The sequence below is a fragment of the Plectropomus leopardus genome, chromosome 8 (assembly GCF_026936395.1).
Source record: "Plectropomus leopardus strain MGB_pleo_1.0 chromosome 8, ASM2693639v1, whole genome shotgun sequence".
NCBI lineage: Eukaryota > Metazoa > Chordata > Actinopteri > Perciformes > Serranidae > Plectropomus > Plectropomus leopardus.
In genome coordinates, this window is record NC_142183.1 from 3,641,693 (window position 1) to 3,660,116 (window position 18,424).

Below are 18,424 nucleotides of genomic sequence, written 5' to 3' on the forward strand. Positions count from 1 at the left end.
AATTTACCGAAGCAGGTTTGTGACTGAAAGTTGGTGGGCTGAAATCCTGAAGGCAATAGAAAATACTGGGTAAAAATGCAGAATCAAAAACTTTTTCCAGGTCATTTAAAGCTGAAATATATGACAAACGTTAATCCTTGCCACCATCCGCAATTTCCCTCCAGGGATCAATAAAGTATTTCTGATTCTGATGATTACAACATGAAATTGAGCACAGTTCAATCTCAGGTTTCCACACAGTTAAATATTATTATCATTATATTATTAAAATAAACTGTCTTTACTGTATAAACCTCTAGCTCAGCTTTATATTTCCGTCTGCAAAACTTGGAAAATGTCCAGAGTAGAAATATGTGGTCTCAACTTTACAGAAAGGTCTGAACATTCTCTTGTTAAAACTGAAGATTTGGTGCACAAGCTGCTGCGGCGCCGCCTCCTGCTGCAGTGCAACAAACTGAGACCAAAAAGTGTCACAAAGATAAAAAGAGGGAAGATTAAAAAGAGAAGTTCGTGAGTTTGGTCAACCCTCCCTGGATTTGTACTTTTAAAAATAGCTCATTAACAAACTGAATGTGACTGTTTCGCCTCGCAGAGAACTAAAAACATGAAACAAACCCAGGTGAGTATTTGGAGCAGATCAGAGTCTGAGATGCTGCTGAGAGGACAACTCCTGAGCCCGACTACCGAGCACGCCACTACTTCAGCTGATCTGCTAACCAGCATATAAAACGCCACAGTCTTCCCCGCCGACTTCCCTCGTTATGATCTATCAACAGGCAGCTCCCCTGCTGAGCTGCGTGGGATTAGATGGCAGAGCCGAGCTCGCTGTGCAAAGCGCCTCTTGCTGCAAACAAAAACTTCCTTCCCCTTCCCGTCACAGCGATACCATCTGCAATTTCAGGCTTAGTTTCAGAGAGAGGGACGAGGGAGGGAGGGTGTCCGTCATAACCCCGGCGAGGTCTCTCTGGGTTCATACCAGGGCACCGAGCAGAGCAGAGGTATTGAGATGGACACTTTGATTTGGCCTGTTATCGTGAGTATTTTCCTTCCTTTTCTTCCTCCGTGATAAGAGGTCTTGAGGCCGTTGGCCCGCAGGGCTTAATCAGACTCCAGTCCTCCACTGAGCAATTCTGAGTGCGGCTAAGGGTGATGGACCTGCGCTATCTCGGTGAGAAAACAGCTAAATTGGAAATGGACCTTTTACTGATAACAGGGACGCTGCTCAGTCAACATGATTGGCACAGAGAAAATACATGTTTTTATATATGAGGACTGCTGGCACTCTGTTCTGCTCTCACACATTGAAATGTTCTTTCTTTTTAAGTGACTTTTCTTCTTTTCAGTTTTACACTTTTTATTCACGCTGCACCAGCAGTGAACAAACACAGAAAATCCTTATTTTAGTATTAAAATATTTCCTTTTACAATTTTCATATCAAGGCTGCAGGATGGGATTTTACCAATCTGGAGACCTCCTTTTTTTTTTACCCGAGGTATAAATCACAAGTTTCTTACTGATACAATATTATATCGATTGGACATCAACGCCATGTTTGTTGATATCACAAAATCTACACAACACGTTCTCATCCCAACTCATCACACGATGCCGCTCTGGCAGTGACCTTCAGCGTCTTCTTATGATGATTAGGTTTCCTTCTGCGTCAGCTGCTTACACTCCAGGATGTCAACAAATCCACATGATGGGATGAAGCAGCACGACCTTCTGTTTACACAACAGCACACAGCAATCAATGCCAACTGTCACTTTGGTCCGGATTCGGCGACAAAGTCATGGACGGTTAAGTTTAAGCAAAAGAGGAACATGGTAATGTGTAGAAAAATACAAGAAAACACACACAAATGCAGGAAGTGAACTCTGGACTTCTGCACTAAAATCAGTTGTTTGTGGGACCCATCCACCTCCTCACCCGCCCGCTCGCTCTATGAGGGCACTCGTTATTATCAGCGTTATTATCGGACACTGTCCTTCAGCGTTTTATGTGCAGGCGACTGATTCTGTCCGGCCACGTTCTCAAGTGACGCCACCTGTGTGCGTTGCATGGACATGCCTGTTGCCGTCCAGCTGTTCACTGGGATTCAATAACAACGCCACTGGTTCATTCTGAGTGTGTTCTCCTTTGACGCCGTCCTGCCGCGTTCTTCTTGGACGTGAAAAGTGGCTTTAGGCGTCACACTCAATCGCCGAAAGCGCTGACAGAGTGTTGCTATTTGACGAAATTGGAGTAAGAACGGACTTGCCTTACCAAATAGGAATTTCTTAATTGCGCCCTTTTCTCTTTGCAGTGGATCAGGTAACAGCCAAAAAGCCCGTTCAGACACAACAGCGCCACTATACCCTGATTTCTGATGGCTTGTGCTGCACCACAGCGGCTTTTCATCGGTTGAGCAAAGCCTGTGCCCAGCGTGCTGCTCGGTAAGCAGCGTGCTGTGACGAATATCCTGCCTGGCCAATAGAAACAAGGCAGCCATCCAGGTATGGAAGGAAAAACTAATATTGTGTGAGTCTGAATTCCCTGAATTACACAACCCAAGTCTGTACTTGTGAGGAGACCTCAGGAGGAAAGCTCATTCTTGGAAACACATTTCTAACCAAGAAGGCATATCAGGTGTGTTTTACCAGGCGGTTTATAGGCAATATATGTAGTCTAGAAGATAAATATGATTTTAACAAAATGACAAAGTCCCTGTGGAAGATTTAAAGACTCCAACACAACACTTCCCTGAACACCTGGTCAGGAGTGAGCTGAACCCAGCAGCGACTCAAATCACACTGTGTTGGAAAGGACCTTAAAGAACCTTTTCCTGGAAGCTATAGTGACCATGTTTTGTTGAGAGTGTCCTCTCAGATGGCTCAGGGAGGACTGAGCTGACCTGCAGCGCCGCGCTGAGCAGCGCTGAGGCTGAAAACACCGAACCTCCTGCTCTGTTTGTCTCAGAACATTAAAAGAGGCTTTAGCCTGGACACAAGCACTGAGGCATGAGGGTGAAGTACGCAGGGAGGCGGGCCTGTGGGGTCAACAGAACACACACACATGCACGTGTGTGTCCCCAGTACGACAGTGTGCGTGTGTGTGTGTGTGTGTGTGCTTACTATACTGCTTGTGGGCACATGAGTATCAAAGCTGAATCCTTAAACAAACTGGAGACTTCCTCCAGAAGATGCTGCACCAAAAATACACGTGGAGTAGCCGAGGCTTTAAGGTAAGAAGGGCCAAGGTTTGTGTGTGTGTGTGTGCGTGTGTGTGCACGTGTGTGTGTGTGTTTGTGTGCTGAGAATGAGATCAGTGTGCCGCTGGCTCTCAGCGGATCAGAGGTTTGATTATTTCCGGTTGACTGACGCCTGCAACGTACCATTCCTCAACTAATTGCTTACATGACTGGAATGAGGAGATATCACTACTCTGTGTGTGTGTGTGTGTGTGTGTGTGTGTGTGTGTGACTGAAAGTGCACAATGTTTTTGTCATACCTGCGTGGCAGTTGTGTATATTTTGAGAACTAAGCTGTGTTTCTGTGCTGTTAAGTTGCGTTACTTTTGTGAAGGGATGGAGTCTATTATTCTTCTCAGGAAAAAAACGACAGAATTTCAGCAGGTGATACTGATTTTTCAGAAACTAGAGCCCCGTCAACACGTTCTCACGCTCATCTTTTCAAAAACATCAGCCTGGTCAGTGGCCCCTCAGCTCAAACTATAGTGCTCTAGGTACCCCTCCAGCGTACATTTTGGATTCTTGGGAAGGGTGTGTCTTTTTAACATTAACTTCCGTGTTTGCAGGAAATGAAGGTTTTGTCACCAAAAACTTAGGTTTTAGGGTTGTTGGCGTTAATGTGTTAATCATGACGTGATTAATGTCTGTAAATAACTCTTTATCATAGTAAGTCGCATAAATTGCGGCTTGACATTCTTATCTTTAAGAGGCTGTACATTTGGTGAAAAATGAACAGGCGATTTGTGATGATCGTGTGTTCAACGAAGAGCAAAATATCTGCATCTTGTCATTGTGCTTATTTATGGCATCCAATATTATAATACATATATATATTTTTTCCCTAAATTGGATGAAATTAATACAAGTTGAACTGAAACAGCATTAATAACAATTTCAAATGTTAAAACTCAATAGAAATAAACAAAAACTGAACCAAAATCTACATAAAAATAAAAGATGATAAAAACTGACAGCTATATTAACTGTGACTCTTGTATTTATGTTACGTAATGAATTAGCTTAATGTGGTTCCAGATCATATTAAGGTCGGAGTTAATGACTGAATATTATTAGCAAAATACCAAAACGTATGACTTGGAGGACATTGTGTCCAAAACACTCCCACGGTTCGGTGTGTTCTCCAAACACAACGCTGCACACGGACACATGATAACATGCTTTTCCCTGAAATGGAAATTTGCGTTTTTGGAATGAAACTGTTTTTTTATTTTCACATCGCAGCTTTTGATATTCATTACTTCCTGCTGGCTAACCAGTCGGTTTGGTTGTCTGGGCGAATGAGATCCTTCCACACTGACAAAAGAGAGTTTTCTGTCTTTTTCTGGTGGGAAAAACATAGACATCGACTCTAATAGCTGCACCGCCCACGAGAAGATTGCACAGAAGACTGCACAGAAGACTGCACAGAAGACTGCGCGCATCAGGCTGGAAGCGTCAGCACGACTCCAGCTAGCAGGAAGAGCTAAAAGGTTAGAGTTCACACAGGGCCGGGAGCTGCTCTGTGAACTGCTGCAGTCACTTTTCTGATGCATTTATTGTTAATTTGCAGCTGAAAAGTAAGAGATAATATATATCAGTCTCATGCAAATATATACTACCACCATATCTGTTATTCTTTTATATTTCACAGGAACATATAATTTTTACTCCACTGCATGTGTAGTTGCTTGTTAATTTGCTGATAACTCTTTTCTTTTTAGTGTTTATCTAACTGCAATCTTAAATTTTACTGGTGGTGAAGTATAAAAGTAGTATAAAACAAAGTTTTCCTCACAAATTTAATGCAACTCAGGGTAAGTAATTTATATACAAATGGTCATTTGGCAGGTGAAGTGTTTTTTTTTTTTAAGTGATTATATGAACAAATTCAGCCATGCATTTTTTTTAATCAAAACCTAAAAGTGTGCCATGAGTTAATTTGAGTGAATCTTCACTGAACAGACTGTGGCAAGGCTAGGATTGCCATATTCATTGTCATTTTAGCATTTCTCATTTTGCTAAAACATCAAAAAATGTGTGTTTCATTTGTCCAAATTTTTAGCACACTGCATCAAACCCTGAGAAAAGAAGCCAGTGGCACTACAACTCATCCATATTCATACAGAAGAGCCACAACAAATATTGTTTTTGGCTTTGAAAGACACAAGTGAATTTAAAAAAAAGTTGATGTTGCAATAATTGCTTCCTGAAAATGTCCTGCGTATTTATATGAAAGAGCTTGTCAATTTTTCAGTGTAAACACTTGTTTGGAAAAGCGCCTGTAATGGTTTCACGACTTTAAAACGAATGTTTGTCTGTTTTCATCTTGTGCGTCTGGGGACAAACTGAACCATCGAGTTATCAGCAAAATCTTACAACCAGCTATTTTATGAAAGAGCCTGTTGGCGTCAGGAGGAAGCAGCTCCGTAATTTGACTGTAAACACTTGTTTTGATGTGTTATTGTAAATATCTCATGTTTGTGGAGGTCCTCTGGGTTTTCAAACCGATGTTTGCTGTTTTTTCTGTGTGACTGGGGACAAAAATCAGCCATCAGTTCCTCTGTCAAACTTCAGGACAGACACACGAAGAGGCGGTTTAAATAATGAACGATGCCCGTTGGCTGCGCTGTCCTCTGATGACACGCTTTGCCAGGAGAGGAGCCCTAATGAGTGGACATGCACACAAAGAAACGCACATTTATACCCTGTTCCACATGTCAGACGCACACACACACACACACACGCACACACACACACACACACACACACACACACAGGCAGCTGGTGTTTACCTCCCCACCTCGCCAGCAGAAGACTCATCGAACATTAATGTCTCGTCAGAGTTTGGTTAAAATTGTGGCCTCACATTCATCAACCCTCCACTCAGGCTCACTGACAAAACTTCATCATTTATGAAGGAAAAATTCAAATTGAGAGCAATTTAAAGCAGTCAAAAAATGAAATAAAATTGGCCACTTACACATCTAACACATTATTTCTCGCTGTTTAGTGAACATTTAGTGTAAACCATTTCTTAAGGACTGTCAATAGAAATTGGAGTCAAATAAAAGGTTTTAACATGTTACCTGACCACTGCCCCTCCATATGTAGAAGCAGCTTTATGTCATAGAATATCCCAACAATGAGTCCTAAAATCCAGAAATTAGAGCTTTAAACACTCCTGCTTCCCTCACCTTGAGGTCAACAGGTTTTCTAAATCGGTTTTTGGTTAGAAGCATGAAATAGGTCTGTATTTAAAACAGGCTAAAAAGACTTAGACGATTAGTTCTACAACATAAAATACATTATTAAATACCTAATCTGTCCTCACTCTGAATTCGTCAAATATGTTCGCTCTGTCAGTGTTTTTGTGCCAAAAGCCACCTCCCGCGTCCAATTGGAACTTGGCTGGATGGTGCAGATGAGAACATATTTGGGGGCGTTGTTATTAACGCCGGCGGACGGCTGGATGGCACTGAGTGCGTCCACATGCAACGCACAAAGGCGGCATGACTTGCAAATTCGGCCGGACTGATCCAGTTGTGTACGCATGAAACGCTGAAGGACAGCGTCAGGTAATAACGCTGCCGGTAACACTGTAATATAAGCAGCACGAGTGCGCTTATAGGGCGGGCAGGAGGGGAGGTGGACGGGTCCACAAACACCTGACTTCCCTGTGGGGAAAATAGGAGCTGAAACGATTTCATCATTTGTGAACCAAACCACAGTTATTGCAGCTCATGTACTTTATGAAACAAAGAGAATCCTCTGACCCAGATGGACATGTGCTGTCAGTCTGAATCCGTCTGTTTGAATGAAAACAGCAGCCTACCGGGAGAGTTTAATCTGATCACTGACATGCTGACCTGTTTACGGCCAGGCCTGAGGACAGTGAGGTCACTCAGTCAGTCACTCTGTTGGTTAGTTAGTCCATCTGTTTCCAACTGTGCAGCAACACATGCACACAGCTAATAATCACACTGACATCAGTACATTTGTCTTTTCCAAAGGGGTCGGGTTAGGGCTGGAAACCTCCTCACTGAGAGATGAGGTCGCGGTGGATAGTTTGTACTCTCGGTTATTTAAGAAGGCACGGAGCTATTTTGTCATGTGGACACGAGCACATGCTGAACCATTAACTTCACTGTTAGATTCCAGAAAAATACCTTCACAATCCACATCTCTCTTTCTCTCTGCAGCTCTCTGCGTGAGATGCAGTGGCAGCGAAGGAGCGAGGGAGGGAGAATGGAAAATTTCCTGCCAAGCTTTCTACCTGGAGGGAAGGGAAATCTAAACTTCTGCAGCCCCGTGAGACGAGGGGAAATATGTTCATATTTATATGATGCTCAGACAGAAGAAAATAAACAGACCTCCATCAACAGACGAGCGGTAATCATGAATGAAACCTCAGAGAGGCAGAGTGTGTGTGTGTGTGTGTGCTGGGTTTCTGTGTCAGTTTGTGAAAGAATGTGTGTGTGATTGAGAGTGAAAAAAGGGAAAAAAGGGACACAGCAGATTCTCTTTTTCCATCTCACATCGTGCAGCCCAGAAGCATTCATGAGGGACACTTCATATATATATCAGTCCCTGCTGCTTTACATGCAATCAGAGAAGGAAGCTACCCAGAAACGCCATAGCGTTACCCGTAGCAACGCTCAACTCTGCCATCAAGACACCTTTACGAAAAGTTCAAATCATTTCTATCTTTAAACACGTTACATTTGACCTTTCAAAGCACTGACGCTGTTGCTGTGGTTAATGTCGACAGATGTCATCAGGAGAAAATCCTCTGCGTGTTTCTAAAAATAATATCTCAATAATGTAAGAAATCAAGCTGACAATTATTGATTGATAAGAAAATACAAACCCTGATCACATGCACATGAGTGGCTTAACTTAACAGACAACTGGATGTCAAACACCATTCAAGAATAAGCTTTCAAAAGTTTGGCAAACGCAGACCAGAGAGAAATCCACGATTTCACACTGGAATCATGGCTGCACGTCCACAGATCACATCATTGACAAATACGCAGCAACTGCATGATGTTATCATGGTATCTGATCTGGTGCATCTCTGGAGTTGAAGGATGAGTTGATTAAAATCAGGAGCTACTATGAAAATTCCCTCATGTTGTTGCTGGTGGCATCATTCAATCCCTGCAGTGAGTAGGGCTGAGCGATAAAACGATAACGATATCAATCACAAAATAATTATTACCAGGGGCAGATGTAATGTTTTGGGGGCCTGGGGCCACAAGCACATGACCTCATTTTCACCCTTTCTTTAACTGGGAATGTTGGCAGGCTGTTGGCAGCTATAGGAGAAGTAGGCCGACTCAAAAGTTTTAAATTCCCGAGTAAAATCATTAAAATTACAGAAGTTGAAGTCAGAGTCCTGCAGTCAGGAGAGGTTGGCCTATTATCAGCACAATGTGCTTAAATTTATCTGATGTTTGTTTGAGATAGAGCTTTTCATTTTTATATAATTCTAGAAAGTTTAATAAATAATAATAAATCATGTTTATTACACTCCAACACACCATGGTCACATGAAACTGTCAGTGAACTATGAGGACAAAAAACAAACCACACAAAAAAGCAAAAAGCAAAATAATCATTCATTAATCATAATCAGAGTAAAATGTTCAATTAATTTTGATGTTGATTTTAGTCATGAGGTTCAGACCTTTGCTGGGAGGAAATTTCAGTAACTGGACCTCTTTGAATTTAGTAGAATAGGTCCTCCTGTTGGTGCTGCCTGTTCTACAGTATTTTTGTCATGTTCAGTGTCTGACAGAAGCCCAACATCTACATTGGATATTATTGTTTTGGAAAAACTGATGAACGTTTGGACTCAGGTGATTGGCATTTAGTTAACTAATAGGCCTTTACAGACACATGTAGCAGCTGTGAACCACATATAGATTGTTTATGCTGAATGTTATTTTGTGTGTGTGTGTGTGTGTGTGTGTGTGTGTGTGTGCAGATGTGAGCCAGATGCATGTACACTGTTTGTTGTAATTGCCATCTTTCATCTTGACAGATTTGTGTGAGGAGAGAGATGGAGTCAGATGGAGGAACAAACAGAAAAGACAGACGGAGACGGTGAAGTTAGCGAGGCAGCAACCCACACCAATTCAATTAGGAAGTGAAAATCCTTCCTGACCAGTTTAATGTGGTTAGTGATTCAGGACAGCTCTCGAGCTGCTCACTTCACGTTTGTTCCTTGTGTATTCCTGACAGCAGTTCCCCTGAAGAGGCGTGGCTTGGTACCTTGAATTTGTGACAAAATGTTTTTCCTCAAATGACTAAGCTGAAAAGAGGGAACATGCTGATTTACTGATGATTGGGAACCTTTAACAACAGCAAAACTATAATTTTTGCTAAAACCTTATGACTTAACTACTTAGTACCACAGACTGTATATAAAGATGGATGATGCACCCCCACTTACCCCTGCCATGCTTAAGTGAAGTAAAAATATCCCAGATACGGCTGCTGCCATCTCGCGCTGTGACGTTATTCAGAGCCGTTGTCTGTGCAGTAGCGATATCCCTGGCGGAGGCGCTTCTGCCAAATCATCAGTCCGACCAATCGAAAGCAGCTCAACTGAATGCGTGCACATGGATTGGCTGTCACAGCTGTCAATCATGGCAGGAAATCCCCTTATTGTAGAATTGAAAAACTCTTTAAAACAGAACTTACCGTAAAAACAGTCACGTGAACAAACATGAGGGTGATGAACTACCTTCAGTGACAGAAACTATCTTTGGGAAAAATTTATTTGACATATACTTTGACTTTTTAGATTTGCTTATGTCCCATTCACTAACATGGAGGGGCGGGTTTTATGACCTGCAGACAGACAGCAGGGGGTGATCCAGATTGAAAGCCAAACTTTGGGGGAGCTGTCATGTTGTCCATCTTTATACACAGTCTTAGTCTATACAGGATTCGATATGGAAGAGGAGCTATAAGGCATTTAAAGACACCTGTGATGCATATCGTTTGATTCCAGGTGAAGTCGACAAGCTATCTGGCTTAACCATTTCCACCTAAACCCGACAGTGTCCAATTCCAAATCTGGTAAAAAATTTACAACTTTCGAACACTCTTTTAACAGATAAATAAACACAGACTCAACAAAAAACAAACTCCCAGTCCTACATTTACAAAAACATTATCGTGTCTTACCTGTTCTGTTTTTTTGGCCGAACATATGTTGGGTCACATAAAACTGCTTGAAATGAGTAATCCACACTTCTCTGCCTTTTATCAGTTCATGCCGATCAGAAAATATGTCGTCTACTGGGTTAAATGGCTTTAAATCAGTCAATTACGAGTTAAAATTGAACTGGTGGTAAAATTATTATGCTCTTCTCAAAGCCATATCCCAATACTGAGGGTTTTAGAGAAAATGGAAGTACTGGGCATATTACAGAACACATAAGACTTGGATTTTACTGCACGATTATATAGTTTAGTTTATAAGTATAGTTTATAATATAGTTTTGCTGTTGTTAAATGTGGTCCCCAGTCATTCAGTAATTCAAATATGTTCCCCATTTTCTGTGGAGGCATGCAAGAAAAACATCAAAAAAGCTTCTTTTACTAATTCAAGGTAACACTGAATGACTAACTGATTTACAAAAGGTAATTTTGTTTTGTTGGTAAGACATCTTGACCCTGTGTAACCTTCACCTGAACTAAAGTCGAGTATGTTGATTCTCTCAGTACGTCATTAAATAAACTGAGTCCTTCAGTTCTCTTTTTGTACTGTTATTTCCATGTAAAACGGCTACAATAATGTATTCTCTTTACAGATCTTTTAACAAAGCCATCAACACACATTTAAGTCACAATAAGCAATAAAACCAGCATGCGTGGCCTGTGAAAATGAAAAACGCACCACAATAATGTTGTTTAGCTGTAAGAAAGCCTATTCAGAACAAGTCTTCCAGGGTTCGCTGCTCGCCAAACAGCAGCCCAACGCACAAGTACTGCTGGAGACACAGTGAGTAAACACAATTGTACTTTCAATACAAGTTTTCACAAAAAAATGTAGCAAAAACCGCACATTCAAACATGCACACACAACAAACACACTGGAAATCCATCAAGCAAATTTAAATACAAACTATCCTAAAAACATGCATACAATAATGCCAATGTTTACTCGCAAACATAACTTCAGCTCCAGCTCTGTCATATGAGATAATTACTGTTATTTAACTAGAAAACAGCCAGTAACTTCTAACAGTCTTTTTGTTACATCGTCAATTTTTTAAATAAAAGATTAAAGAGGGATTTATTTCTAAAAATATAAAAATACATCTTGCAAAGATAAAGATTACATTTTTGTAAGAAAAGATTTGATGTTTGTTTTAATCTTTCACTAAAACTTTGGAGCCTTTCAGCTTTTAAGCTTACATAAGATCATCTAAATGGAGTTTTGCTTTTTGATACTTTCGTGATGAAATCTCATTGACTAAACTTGGTTTTTCATCGTCAAACTGCAGCTCATGAACTCGTCATGTTTCCAGCCTCATCATTGAACTCTGCAGAGAAACCTAACTAAATTATGTTTGACCTCAGCCCTGACAGCTCCTGTGACAGTATCACTGACGGCCCTGGTCATCCCGCTGGGTTACTTTGCTTTTTGGATTGTGAATATTTCAGATTTTTGGCACAAAGATATTTAAAGCGCTCAGAACTTTTCTATTAACATAAAAAGAAGAGAAGCTCCTGACTGACACATGACCTTCTGTCTGACTGTGTGAGGGGACCGAAGCTGAAAAATATCACACAATCACACACACACACACACACACACACACACACACACACACACACACACACACACACACACACACACACACACACACACTCATACATAAACTGCCAGCACATAGAATCTCTACAGTACTGAACTGCCATTCGGGCAAGTGATGATTTTCCTTTAAAAACATTTCATGCTGATTTTTTTCCTGTCTTTTCTGCTACTCTCCCTGCCATAGACTTTCCACGTACACCAATGAAAGGGCAGGCGGGTGTGCTCTCCTTCTCTTAGGCTTCTTACAAATGCACTTGGAACAGCAGAGAGGTCCCTGTATGGAGCCATGTCGCCAAATATACTGCAAACAGGAATACGCCTTTCTTTAAAAAAGCTTTCCACATATGCACTTGGAAGGGTAGAGAATTGTGATCTTTCTGCCTCAGGCTTTTCATAAAGGTGCAAGTCCATATCACCAAAACCATAACTACAATAAGCTTTTCTTTAAAAAAGCTTTCCACGTATGCACATAGAAGGGCAGAAAGGTGAACTAAGTCATACCAGCTAATATCATACAGCAAATGTAATACAAATAGGTTTTCTTTGAATAAAGTTGTCCTGACTGAACTTTCATTCATAACTGCCAATGCAACATCCAAAATATTCAGCTGAAAAAATGGCACAGAGAAAACAAAAACAACCTAACAAAACAAACAAACAAATAAACAAGCAAACAAAACCTCCAAATCACCAAGAAGCTGATTACCAAGGGACTTATATTACGTGAGATGAGCAGAATCCTTCATGAAGACTTCCTCCGCAGATGGCTGGTTAGTTGAGTGCATACAGCAGTACCATTTAAAGAGCTATGACAACTTTCACACTTATAGCTCTGAAAATGGCGCTGCCGTCTGCAACAAACACAGAAGATCACATCTTTAAGCTGGCCATTTGTCAAGAGTTTCATCACACAGTATGTAGTTCTCTGTTGCTGTATATACTGTGTATATACTGTGTAAATAAATACCAACATTTGCTTATTACTTATGATCTCTGGCACACACGTCTGTAAGAAACACACATTTACAACCGGAGACCACAGTTCAGTATGGGTCAGATGGTACTGTGAGGTTACTCTGCTCTGTCCAGAAGTCTGGAATCCATGTCGGGACGAAATGAAAATCACAATGGAAAGAAAAACAATGGCGGAGCAGCGGAAAGTCAGCGACAGGTTTGCAAACATTTAGACATGTTCTGAATGTCAACAGAAAGCTCTGTTTGTGAAAATTTAACTGAAAAAAATTGTGCTTTTAATTCACACACATGCACGCACACACACACACACACACACACACACACACACACACACACACACACACACACACACACACGACAATCCAATCCAAATATCCACCATCCTTTTCTCAACTCACTGCGAGCAACCCACGAGGAATCACATTTCAAGTCTTTCATAATCAAGCAAGTATGTGTGTGTGTGTGTGTGTGTGTGTGTGTGTGTGTGTGTGTGTGTGTGTGTGTGCACCCAGGGATCTGGCAGTCTAATAACTCCTCGGGGAGAGAAACAGTGTTGTGAAGTGTTGTAATTAGACCTGAGCAGCCTGCCAGCAACAACAAGAGAGGAGCTAAGACACTCAAGTGGACGACAGAAGGAAAATAAAAAGGTCCCATTTCAGCTCTTTTCTCCAAAACTAAACAAGAAACAGTTATTGCCTTCATAAATCAGTGTTTTCTGTTTTTCTACATCTGTGGTTAAGGTTTCATTGGTTGAATCAAACCGGTGTTGACTGTTATTTTACCTGAAGTTCTTTGTGAGTGTTGTCCTGCACTCCGCTCTGTTAGCTCTCTCCTCCACTTTGTATGTAATATGAAATAAAGCCATTTTATAGAATCTAACAGCAAACACATCTACATTTTATGGCGAGGACGACAGCTTTATTGGTTGATAGTGTGTGTTATAATACATCTGTCTTTGTATGTTATTGTTTAGATCTCCAGTGCAAACTGTGATGCAATATGGCACACTTCCTTTGGATCAAAATGTCAATCAAATCATGTGAACCTTTGAAAACGTTTTTTTTTCTGACTTTTTTAAAAATTTATCTGTTGTTTTTCTTTCATGTTTTTTTTAATTATCACTTTATTTTATTTTTCTTTAATTATTCTCACTATGGGGTAGAGGGTGGTTGTGGAGGGTAGGCTTGAGTGGGTAGAGGCAAGTGGGAATAACTGTATAATGAACTGTCTATTTCTGTAAAATCAAATAACACACACACACACACACACACACACACACACACACACACACACACACACACACACACACAAATAAAAAAATAATCTAACAGCAGCACATTGGAGTCAATGATTAGTCTACTTCTTGCTTGCTATTTGTAGGAACAGCGAATCTCTCGTTAATGATCCTCATTGTACTTTGCTGATGTGAGCACACACTCAATGTAAATGTAATAACATGTAAATGACATATAGATCCTTAAAGTCATTACACCAAATGGTATACACACCACAAACTCTAACAAAAATCAGATCAATTTAAACCGACTCTGTGTTTCATGCTCCATTAATTCACGTGCATTGTATTTAAACTAAAAAAGAAAAATGTTCGTTCTGCTGTTTACTGACGAAGATTAGAAAAGTGTGAACTCAGAATTGCATTCAGCTCTGCAGCCTTTCCTCTGAGGCAATACATGGAGGTGCCTGTACTCTTTTTGTACTGGCACCTGTAAACAGAACTGGACCCCGTTCATTCCTCTGAAAACCACTCAGCGGCACATGAAACCAAAAGAGTTTCATCTCCATGTATGAAATTAATAAGACTACCTGCGCTGTGGGGCCCATAAAGAAACCTCGCCTGTGAACCGCTCAGCCTCCGGGTCATTCAGATGAATTTAAGCTGGAAAGTAACTCTGGATTTGGCTATTTTACAACTTTTAGGGCATAAATATTTAAATAAGAGCTATTAATGGTTCATATTGGGAAGCTGATGTACCCTAAAAAAATGATTTGCTGATTTACAGATGTCTCTGTCATAATGTAAGTGCACTGTACACAGTAAGACCTGTAATTATAATAACATGGTTTGGCCACTGTGTCATATTGGCTTCCGTGGATCTTGGTTTAGGAAACATTTCAGGTCATGTGACAGGCCACAGGCCATTTACTTGGTTTGAGCCAAGTAAATGGCTCAAACCATTTTTAGTGTTATAAATAATAACATAAAATGTCATAGTATAGTATGTTGCTCAAAAATTCACAAAAATGTGTGAATGCTGGGTTAAATTTGGGGGAAATTGGTGATGAAAAATACACACTGCCCATAAGAGATGCTGCCTTAGTAGCAAGTTTGCTTTTGCAGTGTGTCACGACCAACACTGCCCACATTATCTCCTCGACCTGTGATCGTCACTCGTCTGCATTCTCTCATGCGTGACCGAACCCTGATGGTGTAGTGAGACCAATATTGGAAAAGCAGATGCACGTGTCCTTGTGGTTGCCACTGTTTTTAACGTTGTGGACAAATCTACATTTAGCATGTCAGAAAGTCACCTGAGATGTGGGCGAAACCCGGAAAAACTGAGCCCTTTTCTCTCTTTACTTCCAACAAAATCATTTCTAAAGTTACACCATGTCTTTTCTTCTTGAACATGCTTTTTCTTCCTTCATTTCTCTACAATACTTTTCTTGTTGCCAGCGTGTTTTCGAAGGAGGGAGAAGTAATTCTGAGCTCAGTGGTAGCAAACCACGGCTTTTACGATTTCAAAGGTACGAAATCATTTTCACATGCAAGAGGTTTGCAATTGCAGCGGCAAAAGAAAGTGCTGAATACATAGAAAGAGGCCAATATGTCTTTTCAGTTTAATGTTGTGCATCGTTGCACAGAAGAAGCAGTGCACATGAAGAATATTGCACATTCAAACTTTCAATTTAAATGCGACTGATGGGAGTTTCAGCGTGTTTACTGTCAGTCACTCAATGCACAGTAAAGAAAAGAAGAGATTCTTTTACAGCTACTGAATATCTATTGTCAGAGTTGTGTGGTGGAAAAAGCCTCATCACTGTCTGCATCTCTTCGTCCGTCTCACGGCTTTAAGTGACGGTTGAGAGAGTTCATTCATTTTAGGAGAAAATGGTATTCATTTCGACAGCATTCAGCGGCAGTTATGAAAGGAGACAGCCTTTGAAAGAGACTCACATTTAGAGTCGAAGTTATTGAAAAGCTTATATTGTTAACATAAATCTATTAATATAAGCGTTTGATTTTCAAGTAAACAAACACGACACTTCATTATGTTTTTCTTTCACATGTTAACAGTCGGCTCTGAGCGGAAACCAAATCATCAGCCGGACCAGATTAGCAGTCAGGGCGCACACACACACACACACACACACATACATGCGAACATGAATAATAGGGGACTATCTAAGTGTACTATCCAAGAGGGAACCTTTATTAGCAGTCATTTTAAAAATACAAAACTAGAATTGAAAATTTACTTTTGAGGTCTTCTTTCACAATATTACTGCAAATGTGATTTTTACAATTTTTTAAAGAAATTGCCAAGAGGGGACCTGAAGCCTTGAGCGACGTCTGCCTATCAAAGGGGGGACATCCATATACTGCAGTCAAACTGGTTTATCCTGGTTCTCTCACCTATAGAGTGCTTCTTTTTCACTAAAACTTCATTTGTATCTTTAAAAATGGGTATGTAAACTTTATTGCTTGCAATATATCAACATTTTTTGTGATAATAAATATTACAGAAATAATACTTGCCAAAGCAAAGTATATCTTTTAAAGAAGGCTCCCATAATCCTGTGAATTCAGTTTTATCTTACTATTTACTGTTAATAACTTTATTGTTGTCTTTGTTTTATATATGTATATATATATATATATATATATATATATATATATATATATATATATGTATATTTAGACCAGACCAATTGTAACTACCAATGTATCACCAAAATTCAGAAAAATAAATCTATAAACGAGTAACATTATACATAAAATGATCAGCAATATAATTACTTATTTTAATAAATAATATATTTATTTTAATTAGTTAATCACTATAAAATGATTTAACACAAGTCTGTGACTAATCCTTAAAAGCTGTTTGCTTCAAAAAGAAGGAAATCAAAATGTGACATGACAGATGAGCTCAGGTCCAGAGAAGTCAGTATGCTTTCTGGATTTTGTTGAATCTGGCTTTCACTTAGTATAGTAGAGTCTTAAATTGCATTTATAGATGCAGTGATGAACTGTGTTCACTGTCAGTGGTTTTCAGTGTCCCCAAGCTCATTTTGTGATATCATGTTGGTATTTAATGCAGTGCAGCTTTATGGGTCAAAGGTCATGGCCATTCATTTTTGGTTTTTAGCCTTGTCCTTTTATGCAGAGATTTCTCAAGGTTCTCGAAATCTTTTCATGCTATTATGGCAGATAGTTAATGGATTTGAACAGCAAATATCTTGTTTTGTAATGTATTCCTTTGTGTTCACAATAGTTTTTCAGTGATGGATGAAACACCTGTGTTTGTTAGTATTTTAGCATTATCTAATCTAGACCCCATTCAAAGATGTTTGTTTTTTAATGACTACAGTCTGTAACACATACTACACACACTGGCATGCAGCATTGTCACAGTGCACAGAGAGTGTGCGTGAAGTGAAAGGCACATAATAAATGTTACGATAAGTTCACAATGACACTCAGCTTTACAGGACTTTACATTCCAGTATTGTAAACTGAAACTTTTCTTTAGCACTTAAAGTTTAACTGGTATGTTAGTGTTTTTGATGTGGCATTGAAATGGTGATGAGCCACCAACAACTCATCTCAAAACCATCACAACAGGATACACATCTATGAATGGGCCTTCATAAGTCGACTTCTGTTTGTACTCTTTGAACTTTGCACTCTAAAAAGAAAAAAAAAAATGTCCACACTCCATTTCCTTTTGTAAGAAAACTAAAAAAGGAGTTTTAAATTAAAATTATGTAACATCAAACTTTGACTTGACCTTTAAAATTGTTCAATTTTCAAAATACTTACCTGACCAGTTTTCACAAGTAGTGAATGTCAATCAAGTTTTCAATATACTTGTGTTCTCAGTCTGTACTTAAAGAAATGCAACTTGTTTGTTGGTGCACATTACAGAAGAAGGTCCACCCTTGAGTAGGATATAATGACATGAGTCCACTGTTGGCTGGTACATAATGTCACAAGTTCCTTCTTAGATAAAAGCACAGTGACATTCACACTCAACCATGTAAAGCACATACAAACATATTTAATAATACTTGTGAAAAAAAATCTCATCTGAATAATGTTACATTTCTTCTTCAAATATGATTTGTTAGTATGTTTGT

General features: G+C 39.8%; 1 protein-coding gene across 4 annotated transcripts in view; it reads right to left on the reverse strand.

Moving 5' to 3' along the window:
- htr4 (5-hydroxytryptamine receptor 4) overlaps positions 1–18,424 on the reverse strand; it is a 206,020-nt gene that overhangs the window by 18,003 nt on the left and 169,593 nt on the right. The gene's annotated exons all lie outside the window — the stretch shown is intronic.